Here is a 14,523-nt window from a genome sequence, read left to right as displayed (position 1 = left end):
TATCTATCTATCTATCTATCTATCTATCTATCTATCATCTATCTATCATCTATCTATCTATCTATCTATCTATCATCATCATCTATCTATCTATATCTATCTATCATCTATCTATCATCTATCTATCTATTTATCATCTATCTATCTATCTATCTATCTATCTATCTATCTATCTATCTATCATCATCATCTACTATCATCTGTAAGGTCTGTGTAGCATGTTCTCTGTTTTTAGTTTATAACCCTTTGAAAATGTAAAATTCATCCTTAGCTTGCAGGAAAGGTATGAACCACTATCGTAGTTTTGTGATCTCCGGTGGAAAGAGTCAGCAAAATACACCAAGGCTTGATTTGTACAATTTGTCTATTTCATTGCTGCAAATAATCCCATGACTGATTTTAAACTATTAATGTGATGTCACTGAACCCAGAGTTGGGAAGACATGTATACAAGAACAGCAATATATACATTTCTGCTATGTAGAAAATAGATATCAATAATCTCAAGAGCACAGAAAATAGATGCAGTAAAATCATTAGAAAAAGATGACTTTTACATGTATCATATGATCTCAATTATATGAGGAATTCTTAATTTCAGGAAACAAACTGAGTGTTGCTGGTGTGGTGGGGGTTGGAAGGGATGGGGTGGCTGGGTGATAGACACTGGAGAGGGTATGTGCTATGGTGAGGGCTGTGAATTGTGTAAGACTGGTGCCAGACCTGTACCTCTGAAACAAATCATATATCATATGTTAAAAAAAAATAAAAGGGAAGATAGTATGAAGGGAAAAATGAAGGGGGGGACATCGGAGGAGGTGACAAACCATGAGAGACTATGGACTCTGAGACACAAACTGAGGGTTCTAGAGGGGAGGGGGTGGGGGGAATGGGTTAGCCTGGTGATGGGTATTAAAGAGGGTATGTATTGAATGGAGCACTGGCTGTTATATGCAAACAATGAATCATGGAACATTACATCAAAAACTAATTATGTAATGTATGGTAATTAACATAACATAATAAAATAAAATTAAAAAGATGACTTTGTATATGTATCACCCTTGTTTTGAAAGGATTTAATGACAATTAAATTTATTAAAAAGTATATATATAATATATAATATATTAACAATTACAATTAAATACAAATTTTATTTCATTTAAATTTATTAAAATGGAATTAAATTTAAATTTCATTATAATTATAAGCTGGAGGTGGATAGATTTTTTTTATTTTATAGCTTATTTTATAGCTTCAATTATACTATTGAGGTATAATTCATATATAAAAATTGCACATGTTTAAGGTATATAACTTGATGGGTTTAGAAATATGAATCTACCTATGATGCTGTCACTACAATCAAGGCTGTTGAATCACAGATCTGTACCTCTGAAACAAATAATACATTATATGTTAAAAAAAAAAAGAAGAAGAAGATTAGCAGGAGGGGAAGAATGAAGGGGGGGAATCGGAGGAGGAGATGAACCATGAGAGACGATGGACTCTGAAAAACAAATTGAGGGTTCTAGACAGGAGAGGAGTGGGAGGATGGGTTAGCCTGGTGATGGGTATTAAAGAGGGCACGTTCTGCATGGAGCACTGTGTGTTATACGCAAACAATAAATCATGGAACATTACATCAAAAACTAGTGATGTAATGTATGGTGATTAACATAACATAATAATAAAAAAAGAAAAAAGAATATGAACATACATATTCATGAAACCTTCAAAAGTTTTCTGACTAATAACATTTATAAATGAATATGCTCCATCTAAGGAAACCAAAAAACATAGACATTTATGAAACAGATGCAAAAGATGGTGGTGGTGGTTTTGATGTGAGGAAAGTTAAAATTACACTACAAATGATTTGTTATTATATGTAGTAAAAATGTCTTTAAAGAGAAAGTTTCTTTTTTATATATTTTTTATTTTATTATGTTATGTTAATCACCATACATTACATCATTAGTTTTCAATGTAATGTTCCATGATTCATTGTTTGCATATAACACCCAGTGCTCCATTCAATACGAGCCTTCCTTAAGACCCCTCACCAGGCTAACCCATCCCCCCAACCCCCTCCTTTCTAGAACCCTCAGTTTGTTTCTCAGAGTCCGTTGTCTCTCATGGTTCGCCTCCCCCTCTGATTTATCCCCTTCATTTTTCCCTTCATACTATCTTCTTTTTTTTTAACATATAATATATTATTTGTTTCAGAGGTATAGGTCTGCGATTCAACAGTCTTACACACTTCACAGCGCTCACCATAGCACATACCCTCTCCAATGTCTATCACCCAGCCACCACGTCCCTATCACCCCCACCACTGCAGCAACCCTCAGTTTGTTTCCTGAAATTAAGAATTCCTCATATCAGTGAGATCATATGATACATGTCTTTCTCTGATTGACTTATTTCGCTCAGCAGAATACCCTCCAGTTCCATCCACGTCGTTGCAAATGGCAAGATTTCATTCCTTTTGATGGCTGCATAATATTCCATTATATATATATATATGCACCACCTCTTCTTTATCCATTCATCTGTTGAAGGACATCTTGGCTCTTTCCATAGTTTGGCTATTGTGGACATTGCTGTTATAAATATTGGGGTTCACGTACCCCTTCGGATCCCTACATTGGTACCTTTGGGGTAAATACCCAGTAGTGCAAATGCTGGGTTGTGTGGTAGCTCTATTTTCAACTTTTTGAGGAACCTCCATACTGTTTTCCAGAGTGGTTGCACCAGCCTGCATTCCCACCAACAGTGTAGAAGGGTTCCCCTTTCTCCACATCCCAGCCAACACCTGTTGTTTCCTGACTTGTTAATTTTAGCCATTCTAACTGGTGTGAGGTGGTATCTCATTGAGGTTTTGATTTGGATTTCCCTGATCCCGAGCAATGTTGAGTACTTTTTCATGTGTCTGTTGCCATTTGGCTGTCTTCTTTGGAAAAATGTCTCTTCATGTCTTCTGCCCATTTCTTGATTGGATTATTTGTTCTTTGGGTGTTGAGTTTGATAAGTTCTTTATAGATTTTGGATACTAGCCCTTTATCTGATATGTCATTTGCAAATATTTTCTCCCATTCTGTCGGATGTCTTTTGGTTTTGTGGACAGTTTCCGTTGCTGTGCAAAAGCATTTTATCTTGATGAAGTCCCAATAGTTCATTTTTGCCCTTGCTTCCCTTGCCTTTGGGGATGTTTATAGGAAGACGTTGCTGTGGCTGAGGTCGAAGAGGTTGCTGCCTGTGTTCTCCCTTAGGATTTTGATGGACTCCTGTCTCACAGTTAGGTCTTTGGACATTCCTTCCTGCTTTGTCAAAGATGAGTTGACCATAGAGTTGAGGGTCCATTTCTGGGCTCTTGATTCTGTTCCACTGAACTATGTGTCTGTTTTTGTGCAAGTACCATACTGTCTTGATGATGACAGCTTTGTAATAGAGCTGGAAGTCTGGAACTGTGTTGCCGCCAGCTTTGCTTTTCTTTTTCAACATTCCTCTGGCTATTTGAGGTCTTTTCTGGTTCCATATAAATTTTAGGATTATTTCTTCCATTTCAAAGTGGATGGTATTTTGATAGGGATTGTTTTAAATGTGTAGATTGCTCTAGGTAGCATTGACATCTTCACAATATTTGATATTCCAATCCATGAGCATGGAACGTTTTTCCATTTCTTTGTGTCTTCCTCAATTTCTTTTATGAGTATCATAGTTTTCTGAGTACAGATTCTTTGCCTCTTTGGTTAGATTTATTCCTAAGTATCTTATGATTTTGGGTGCAATTGTAAATGGGAACAACTCATTCATTTCCCTTTCTTCTGTCTTGTTGTTGGTGTATAGGAATGCCACTGATTTCGTGCATTGATTTTATATCCTGCCACTTTACTGAATTCCTGTATGAGTTCTAGCAGATTTGGGGTGGAGTCTTTTGGGTTTTCCACATAAAGTGTCATATCACCCAAAAAGAGTGAGAGTTTGACTTCTTCTTTGCCAATTTGTATGCCTTTGATTTCTTTTTGTTGTCTGATTGCTGTGGCTAGGACTTCTAATACTATGTTGAATAACAGTGTTGATAATGGACATCCCTGCCATTTTCCTGACCTTTGGGGGAAAGCTCTCAGTTTTTTCCCCATTGAGAATGATATTCGCTGTGGGTTTTTCATAGATGGCTTTTATGATACTGAGGTATGTACCATCTATCCCTATACTCTGAAGAGTTTTGATAAAGAAAGGATTCTGTACTTTGTCAAATGCTTTTTCTGCATCTATTGAGAGAATCATATGGTTCTTTTTCTTTTTTTATTAATGTATCACATTGATTGACTTGCGGATGTTGAACCAACCTTGCAGCCCAGGGATAAATCCCACTTGGTCGTGGTGAATAATCCTTTTAATGTACTGTTGGATCCTGTTGGCAGTTATTTTGGTGAGATTTTTTGCATCCATGTTCATCAACGATATTGGTCTGTAATTCTCCCCTTTGATGGGGTCTTTGTCTGGTTTGGGGATCCAGGTAATGGGGGCCTCATAAAACGAGTTTGGAAGTTTTCCCTCCATTTCTCTTTTTTGGAACAGTTTCAGAAGAATAAGTATTAATTCATCTTTAAATGTTTGGTAGAATTCCCCTGGGAAGCCATCTGGCCCTGGGCTTTGGTTTTCTGGGAGATTTTTGATGACTGCCTCAATTTCCTTAGCGGTTATAGGTCTGTTCAGGTTTTCTATTTTTCCTGGTTCAGTTTCGGTAGTTGATACATCTCTAGGAATGCATCCATTTCTTCTAGGTTATCTAATTTGCTGGCATATAGTTGCTCATAATATGTTCTTATAATTGTTTGTATTTCTTTGGTTTTGGTTGTGATCTCTCCTGTTTCATTCATGATTTTGTTGATTTGGGTCATTTCTCTTTTCTTTTTGTTAAGTCTGGCCAGGGTTTATCAATCTTGTTAATTCTTTCAAAGAACCAGCTCCTAGTTTCATTGATCTGTTCTACAGTTCTTTTGGTTTCTTTTCATTGATTTCTGCTTTGATCTTTATTATGTCTCTTCTCCTGATGGGTTAGGTTTTATTTGCTGTTTTTTCTCCAGGTCCTTTAGATGTAGGGTTAGGTTGTTAGGTTCTGTATTTGAGACCTTTCTTGTTTCTTCAGAAAGGCTTGTATTGCTATATACTTTCCTCTTAGGACCACCTTTGCTGCATCTCAAAGGTTTTGAAGAGTTGTGTTTTCATTTTGATTTGTTTCCATGAATTTTTTCTTAATTCTTTAATTTCCTGGTTGACCCATTCATTCTTTAGGAGGATGCTCTTTAGCCCCCACGTACGTGAGTTCTTTCTGACTTGCTTCTTGTGATTGAGTTCTAGTTTCAAAGTATTGTGGTCTGAAAATATGCAGGGAATGATCCTAATCATTTGGTACCATTTGAGACCTGATTTGTGACCTAAGATGTGATCTATTCTGGAGAATGTTCCATGGGCAGTAGAGAAACTGTGTATTCTGTTGCTTTGTGATGGAATGTTCTGAATATATCTGTGAAGTCCATTTGGTCCAGTGTGTCATTTAAAGTCTTTATTTCCTTGTTGATCTTTTGCTTAGATGATCTCTCCATTTCAGTGAGGGGCGTGTTAAAGTCCCCTACTAGTGTTGTATTGTATTCTTTGCTTTTGTTATTAATTGCCTTATATAGTTGGCTGCTCCCATGTTAGGGGCATAGATGTTTACAATTGTTAGATCTTCTTTATGGATAGAACTTTAAGTAGGATATAGCGTCCTTCCTCATCTCTTATTACAGTCTTTGTTTTAAAATCTAATTTGTCTGATATAAGGATTGACACCCCAGCTTTCTTTTGGTGGCCATTAGCGTGGTAAATTGTTTCCACCCCTCACTTTCAATCTGGGTGTTTCTTGGGGTCTAAAATGAGTCTCTTGCAGACAGAATATAGATGGGTCTTGTTTTTTTATCCAATCTGATACCCTGTGTCTTTTGATTGGGGCATTTCGCCCATTTACATTCAGGGTAACTATTGAAAGGTATGAATTTAGTGCCATTGTATTGCCTGTAAGGTGACTGTTACTGTATATTGTCTGTGTTCCTTTCTGGTCTATGTTTCTTTTAAGCTATCTCTTTGCTTAGAGGACCCCTTTCAATATTTCTTGTAGGGCTGGTTTCATGTTTGCAAATTCCTTTAGTTTTTGTTTGTCCTGGAAGCTTTTTATCTCTCCTTCTATTTTCAATGACAGCCTAGCTGGATATAGTATTCGTGGCTGCATATTTTTCTCATTTAGTGCTCTGAAGATATCATGCCAGCCCTTTTTGTCCTGCCAGGTCTTTGTGGATAGGTCTGTTGCCAATCTAATGTTTCTACCATTGTGGGTTACATATCTCTTCTCCCGAGCTGCCTTCAGGATTTTCTCTTTGTCTCTGAGCCTTGTAAATTTTACTATTAGATGTTGGGGTATTGACCTATTTTTATTGATTTTGAGTGGGGTTCTCTGTGCCTCCTGGATTGTGATGCCTTTTTTCCTTCCTGAAATTAAGGAAGTTCTCTGCTATAATTTGCTCCAATATACCTTTGGCCCCCTCTCTCTTTTTCTTCTGGGATCCCAGTTATTCTAATATTGTTTCCTCTTATGGTATCATTTATCTCTTGAATTCTGCCCTCTTGATCCAGTAGTTGTTTCTGTTTTTCTCAGCTTCTTTATTTTCCATCATTTGGTCTCCTATCTCACTAATTCTCTCTTCTGCCTCATTTATCCTAGCATTTAGAGCCTCCATTTTTTATTGCACCTTATTAATAGCCTTTTTGATTTCGAATTGGTTAGATTTTAGTTCTTTTATTTCTCCAGAAAGGGTTTCTCTAATATCTTCCATGCTTTTTGCAAGCCCAGCTAGTATCTTTAAAATCATCATTGTGAACTCTAGCTCCGACATCTTACTAATGTCTATATTGATTAGGGCCCTGGCAGTCAGTACTGCCTCTTGTTCTTTGTTTTGAGGTGATTTTTTCTGCGTTGTCATTTTATCCAGAGGAGAATAGATGAATGAGAGAAAAATTCCTAACAGTGTAACAATGACCCCAGAAAAATATACACTAAACAAATCAGAAGAGAACTGAAATGGGAGGGGCGGCGGGGAGAAAGAAGGGGAAAGAAAGAAAAAAGAAAAGAAAAGAAAATGATTTAAAAAAAAGAAAAATATGATCAATTATGATCAGGCTGGTAAATAGATCAGTGCCACACACTAGATTTGGGGCATATTTTGGTCTGTTAGGATGAAGTGCCTCCCAAAATTTTAAAAAAAGAAAAGGTTACATAGGTACAAAAATAAGGGTAAATATGATGAAGGAATGGAATTGATTGTAAAGATGAAAATTATACAAGATTTTATAAAAGGAATTTGTAAGATAAGAAGTTGGTTGAAAAAAGAAAGAAGAGAAATTAAAAAAAAAGGGAGAGCATGTGATCAGGCAGGAAACTAGAACAAAGTCATAGTCTAGAAATTTAGTGTATATTTTGATCCATTAGAAGAAACTGTATCCCAAAATTTTAAAGAAAGAACAACTTATATATATACCAAAAATAAGGTTAACTACTATGAAGGGCTAGATTGTGACTCTAAAAATGAAAAATTAAAAAAAAAATTTTTAAAGGGATTGATAAGATGTTGCTTGAAAAAGGGAAAAAGAAAAATTCAAAAAAAAAAAGAAAATTAAAAAAATTAACTTTGAAAGACTAAAGAATCAGGGGGAAAAAAGCCATGAATTCTATATGCTGTATTCCCCTAATGCTGGAGTCCTGCCTTTCTCATTGATCAGTAAACTTAGTCTTGGCTGGCTGTTCTTGCTGATCTTCGGGGGAGAGGCCTGTTGCCATGGTTCTCAAATGTCTTTGCTGGAGGCAGAATTGCCCCTCCATTGCTGGGGGGTGGGGCTATGTAATCTGCTCGGGTTTGCTCTTTTAGCTTTTGTTACCTGTAAGATTTCTGTGCAGCTTTGTAGGATGAGAGTGAAAATGGCGGCCTCCCAATCCCTGCTTTGGAGGATCTGAGAACTCGAGGCCCCACTCCTCAGTGTGCCTGCAGAGAAAAGCAGTCAATCACTCTCGTCTCCCCAGTCTCTGGCTGCACTCTATGCTCACCTGGACTGTGATCAAGCATTTTTATCTCTGGCACTCGACCCCATTTGGAGTCTCCAAACCCAGCAGATTCCTGCAGTGCACTCCTGAGGCGCTCCTCCTGGAGGAGGAAGGGGAGTCTCTCCAGATCTGCCGCTTTGGGTCCCTTCCAGAAAGTCGTCGCTTTTCTGTTCAGAGAGTTGTTGCTATTCTTTTCTTCAATCTCTTGTTGAGTTCATAGGTGTTCAGAATGGTTTGATTCCTATCTAGCTGAATTCTTGGGATCAGATGAAATTTAGGTCTCCTACTCCTTTGCCATCTTGCCTGAATGCCCTGGAGGTGGATAGATTCTTACTCACAACTGTAATGAGAAGGTCCCAGGGCTATGTCAGGTAGAGTGTGCTGGGACAGAGTTGAAGAAGAGTAGTAGTGGTCCCAAGACCTGGAGTATAGATCCAGAGAGGGATCAGAGGGCCAGGGGATATTATAGCAGCAATCATTATGTTTGGATAGGAGATGGCAAGTGGTTTGAGGAAATTTTAGAAATGGGGAATACATCCATTGTTAGACAATGTCTCCCCAGCATGTTTTCAGGGACTGGATGGATAACTGAAAGATATTTCACATGGATCTCTCCTAATAAGGGCTCAGCAGATAGTAATTATTATTAACGATTATTAAATGGGGGTAGAATGAGAGGCTGGGGCTGGAGCCCATTGCACTTTTCCGCTGAATTGGAGGAAATTGTCCTTTCTAACAAGAATGTATTCTTTGGAATGCCAGAAGACCAAAGCCTACTCGGTGCAGGTGAACAAACCGGCTATCCAGGGTGCAAATGAAGGATTAGCATGTGTCCATTCATTCACAAATTAACAGGATGGTTCACTCCATTCCAGCTCCAAGCAGACATCACCAGCTGTGTGTCACAACAGCATCCATTGCAGTACCAGCTTTTCACCTATGAGAATGCCTTGTCACAACAGTGTCAGGGAATTTGGCTTAGTGAATAAGAGTGAATGCCAGACAAAGCCAAACAGGGTCTATCTCTTATTCCTTGATGTTCATCTTTGTTCATTCTTGATCTCTGACAAGTTGCAGCTGAAAAGAAAGAATTAAAACTTAGCAAATTCTACAAAACAACTGTATGGGGAGGAGGACTCCTTCACTCAGCAGCCAGCAAGAATGTCACTTCATGTGCTGGGGGTTAAGCAGAAAGTGTTAGAGAGCCCTGAGGAGAAATGGACTGCTCCATTAAACAATAATCCATTGTTGATCCAAATCCTGATGTGCAAGGTAATTCAGTTATGTAGCGATATTCCAGAAAGGCGCTATTAGAAAGAAAAAGTAAAGACACAATAGTGACGTCATTGGAAGAAGCTAAATTTAGGGGTGATACTAAAGACATCTAGAGATATTAAATTTAGGGGTGTTGTATGCTGGCAAATGGCCTTAGTGGAATACATGTCCAGGACTTGGTCAGTATGGGTCCTGGAGTCCCTATTTCTTAAGCACTAAGCCTGGAAGCAGGTTTCCCTTCACTGGGCATTACCATAAGTAATGCTACTGTAATTTAGGAGTCTGGTACTTTCCTAGAAAAAAAAATCTAATCTGCATAAGCAATCCAGAGATTAGAGATGTTAGCCTTTTTCTATAGCACTGTAATAAGAGTACTTGTGGGTGGATGGGGCAGAATATTATTGCTTCAGAATAAATTTTACCCAGGTGAGTTCTGTAGAATAAGCCAAAAGATAGGGTGTCACTGCCTAAATGTATTCTCCTAGCCGGCCCCACAAAACTCTACCCCCTTTCCCCATCTCAGTGCAGGGTGATTAAGCTGCCGGTCTGGAAAGCACCCCAGCAGATGTTACCACCTTGGGTGAAATAGCCTCGGTCCTTTGTCTTCTCACTGGAAAGAATTCAGGTGAGAGACCAGAAAGCACAAGCAAGCAGAGTTTATTGAGTACACTCACAAGAGGAGTGAGTGGGCAGCTTGAGAAAGACTCAAATGCCCAATACAGAATTGGTCCTGGGTTTTTATTAACTGGGGAGTGGAATAGTACTAGGGGATGGGATAGTCATTACTTGGGGTAGGAAGGTAGGTAGGTTGCCTGCCTTCTTAATTTGGTTAGGGATTTCTGGTCATGGCTTCTGCCATCTTGGGTCCATCTGGTTTGATCTGGCTTTTTGTGGAGAGCTGCCAGGACAAGCCTCTGACATCCCCCATAGCCTTCCTTAATGTGGTGCACCTGCCCAAAGTTCTTTTGTCTTACTTATTACCCAGCATCCCCTAAGAAAGCTGGGGGAAGGCAGGGATTGGCAAACCACAGTTTTAATTGCAATTTTTTTTTTCTTTTTGTGTGTGTGTGTCCTGTGGCTTCCATACTAGAATTCCCCTTGGCCCTCTGGGCAGATATGCTTAGTTGCAGGTCTCAGATATCTATCCCCCCTCCAACATTCACCTCCTCTGTCCCTACTTCCTGTGGGACCCAAGCCTCACCCAACTATCTAACTGCCTATCACCCAGCCTCCACTTCAGTCTCCCACAGGTGGTCAGTTTTTAGGCTTGTCCATTTGACCACCTACACTGAGTTCACACTTGTTGCCTTTGGGTCAGCCAGATTGTTTCCTCCTTCCCAGGTACTTGCTTCTTGGCTGAATGGTTACTGATTTCCCTTCCTGAGTCTTACCTCCTCTTCAATCCATCCTCCCAACTGTTGCTGGAGTGATCTCATGGGAGCATTGTTTGTGCCCTTGCCATCTGTAAGTTTACACTGGAATTCCCTCCATGGTTCACAGGCACTTTGCTGTCCAGTTTCTGCCAAGATGCACCTCCATCCCCTCTCCCATCTTCCTTACTCCCACTCCACCCAGACTGCAGTGTACATTTCCAGCAATACTGAACTGCCCATATATTTCTGCTGCTTTGCATGGGCTCTTCTTGCTTTGAATGTCCTTTTGTTTTTCTCTCTCACCTTGAATTGGATTCCTAGTCATGAGACAGGGAAACCAAAGTGACTCCATGAAAGAAAAATCTGTTTTTTTTGTTTTGTTTTGTTTCCCTTTGCTTCATTTCCTGCTTCTATTCTTGCTAGGACCTGCACCCCCACCCCACTCTGTACATGCCTTAATGTATGTCTTCCTTGTAAGGGACAAAGAGTTAATGACATCTTTGGAGTCTTTCAGCACAATAGATAATATCTAAACCCCTGGAGCTAGACGTCTCAATGCCAAGACCCCTGGCTTCACATAATAAGTTGCTTATGATGGACATCTGGACCTTGTCCTTGTTCCTGGGTGCCTGAGAGGACATGTACACCAGGCCACTGTCCTCAATAAAAAACCCCAGATCCTGAATAAAGATGAGACACATGCTCCTTTCCTTTCTGAGTCTCCCAGACAGTCCATCTGAATCTGTTCTCTCTATATCATCAATAAACTCTGTTTCACCTCCTCCTGACTCACATTTGATTTCCAATCTGGGGGAAGCCAAGGAACCTGTTGGCTGGTCCTGCAGGACCCCCATCACCACCCCGGATCCTCAACCGACCTGCCTGTAACAGTCCTTATAGATCAACACTAACAGTCTTTCTTTCACTCCCCCACCCCATCTAACCCAGGCATAGATTCTTACAACAGACAAATCTCCTTTCTGAAAGAAAGAGAGAAAGAAAGAAAGAAAGAAAGAAAGAAAGAAAGAAAGAAAGAAAGAAAGAAAGAAAGAAAGAAAGAAAGGGAGAAAGGGAGAAAGAAAGAAAGAGAAAAGAAAGAAAGAAACAGAAAAAGAGAGAAGAAAGAAAGAGGGAGAAAGAAAGAAAGAGGTATCTTGATACACATGAATTCTGCTCTGGAAAGATACTTGCAGATGATGCTTCCTTGGGAAGAAGTTAGGAAATTTTTTAAGGCAAATACAAGTGAATTTTTAAACAAAGGGTGGAAAATTGTTTTTATTTTAAAAAATGTAAATGTAAAACCTCAGGCATAAATAATGCAAATATTTACTAACTGCCTGTGGATGATTATATACTGAGAGAAGTGGCAGATGAAGGAGGAAAGATAGTCTAGAAGTTTGGATTTTATTCAGTATAAACTGAAGAATTTTAAAAACTCTTTAGTAAAGGAGTGACATAGTATACTGTTGGCATTTTCTTTTTAAATTTTTCATATAGTACAATTGTAATTTTCAAATCAGTTGTTTTCTTGTTGTTTTGAGCTGTAGGAGTTACTAATATATTTTGGTATCAATCCTTTATCAGATACACACTTTGCAATATATTCTATTCTATAGGTTGCCATTCACTCTGTTGACAATGCCCTATGATGCACAAAAGTTTTTAATTTTGGTTAAATCCAACTTATGTATTTCTTTTCTCTACTACCTCTGCTTTTTGGTGTCAAAATCCAATATTATGAAGGTTCTCCTTTATGGTTTCTTCTGAGAGTTTTATAGTTTTAACTATTACATTTTGGTCTTTAACCCATTTTGAGTTAATTTTTGTTCTTAGTGTAAAGGGCCCAACTTCACTCTTCTGCATGGGAATATCCAGTTTTTTTAGCACCATTTGTGGAAAAGGCTGTCTTTTCCCCATTGAATGGTCTCTGCACTCTTGTAGAAAATTATTTGACCATATATACAAGGCTTTACTTCTGGGTTACTTGTTCTTTTCTATTTGTTTATCTGTCTGTCTTTATGCCAGTATCATGCTGTTTTGATTACTGTGACTTTGTACTAAATTTTGAAGGCTTTCATTTCTTAAAGAAGGGTTTGAGTGATCTCATCTCTGGGATAAGCAACTGGGAAATCATTCCTAGTCAGTTACATGAATGACACTATTCTAAACACAGGGACTGGATGTCCAGATAGGGGAAATGGGTGAGAATTTCACTCAAAGGAATAATCAGGGTACAGAGGCATAAAAAGAAAGCCAGACTTGAGCAGTGTAGGCTGCTTTTTTTGCTCTGCTGTCATCAAAGAAATGAGGCCTTTTGTTATTGGCCCTGGATCTGGCCAACAGTCAGAACACTGGTAATTTCTGGGCAAAATGTGTGCTGATTTTTGTATTGTACATAATCATGAAGTGGAGACAGGTACGTCAAAACCCATTGCACTGAAAAAACTAGAAATTGCTAGTATGGTCCTTGCCTCATCCTGAAAAGAGCTGGTATCAATCATCCAAATAGTCTTTGACACCAGAGTGGCACCGCTTGCCTGGAGAAGGGTAGAAACCAAGACCAGCCTGTGACTCATAGCCAAGGCCCAGGAAACTTCAAGAAGCCAAGGGGAAGGTATCCTTGAATCAACTTCCCTCAGGGTAAGATTTCCAGGTCACATTGTGTTACAAACCCTGCCCAGGTCTACAATCCCACCACAGCTTTCTTCAGCTGCATTTGAGACACAAAAATGACAATTTATAAACAAAAGGTAGCTTGTAAGGGGCTTCTGTTGTATGTTCCCCTATATGTCTTTGTTATAGGAAGAAGTTCAGAGTCTCAATATGTAACTTCCTGTCCAACAGTTGTATCTAGAATTCTAAACAGATTCCCTGGATGGGGGGAATCATTCCATGGCTGTTAAATTTTTCAGGAAACTTTTGGTGATTTTTCCTGAAGATTCTCCAAACAATGTGGATCGATATTCTCTTCATATAGTTGACTTTCTGAGCACAGTGTCATAGAATCTGGGAATGTCAGCACTGGGAGGGAAAGATCTAGCTTGATGTATATCTAGATTTATGTCTATATTGCCTATACCATAGTGATCAGAGAGAGGAACAACTTAATCCAATCCACGTGGCCTGTGAGTTGCAGAGCCAGCACTAAAGGCAGGCTCCCTGACTCCCAGCTGTTTCTCCCTCCACTGCCCACACCCTGCTCCCCAGTGACTGCAATTCATAATCACCAGTAGGAAATAGGAGCAGCAGCTGCTTCCTTCAGGCACAAATCCTGAAGACTGGATATATTCAGATGCCTCAGAACCTTAACAGGGTGACTTGCATTGACCAAGTGTTCAGAAAATGCCTGCAGATCTACTGAGTCACTAAGCCCCTTAATCAATCACTTAAGTGATAAAGCAACAAAATTAATTATGATGGTGTTATCAGAATCCTGCCCCCCCCACCCAGGACTCCTGTTTCCCCTAATAATAGAAAGGATGCTGGCCTCTGTACTCTAGAAGAGATAAGAAAGTATAGCTACTGTACAAATATAGTGCATGCTGTATACATGTTGCATATATGTAGGTGCAGTGGAAAGCTGTTCTTTTGCTTTTGGATCCTTTAGCCCTTCCATTCAGAACTCATGTTTTTCTCAGCTCTCTTCTTCCCACCCTTCCTTCCTTATCCCTTCTACCTTCCTTTCAAGGTTGGTGCACTCAAGATATCTCTTCGCTCCACCAGCTTTCACAGAG

This window comes from Callorhinus ursinus, unplaced genomic scaffold (genome assembly GCF_003265705.2).
Source record: "Callorhinus ursinus isolate GAN/ISIS: 27379988/994484 unplaced genomic scaffold, GSC_fseal_2.0 scaffold2, whole genome shotgun sequence".
Taxonomy (NCBI): Eukaryota; Metazoa; Chordata; class Mammalia; order Carnivora; family Otariidae; genus Callorhinus; species Callorhinus ursinus.
The sequence above is the reverse complement of the archived record's forward strand: the minus strand, read 5'-3'. Positions refer to the sequence as shown.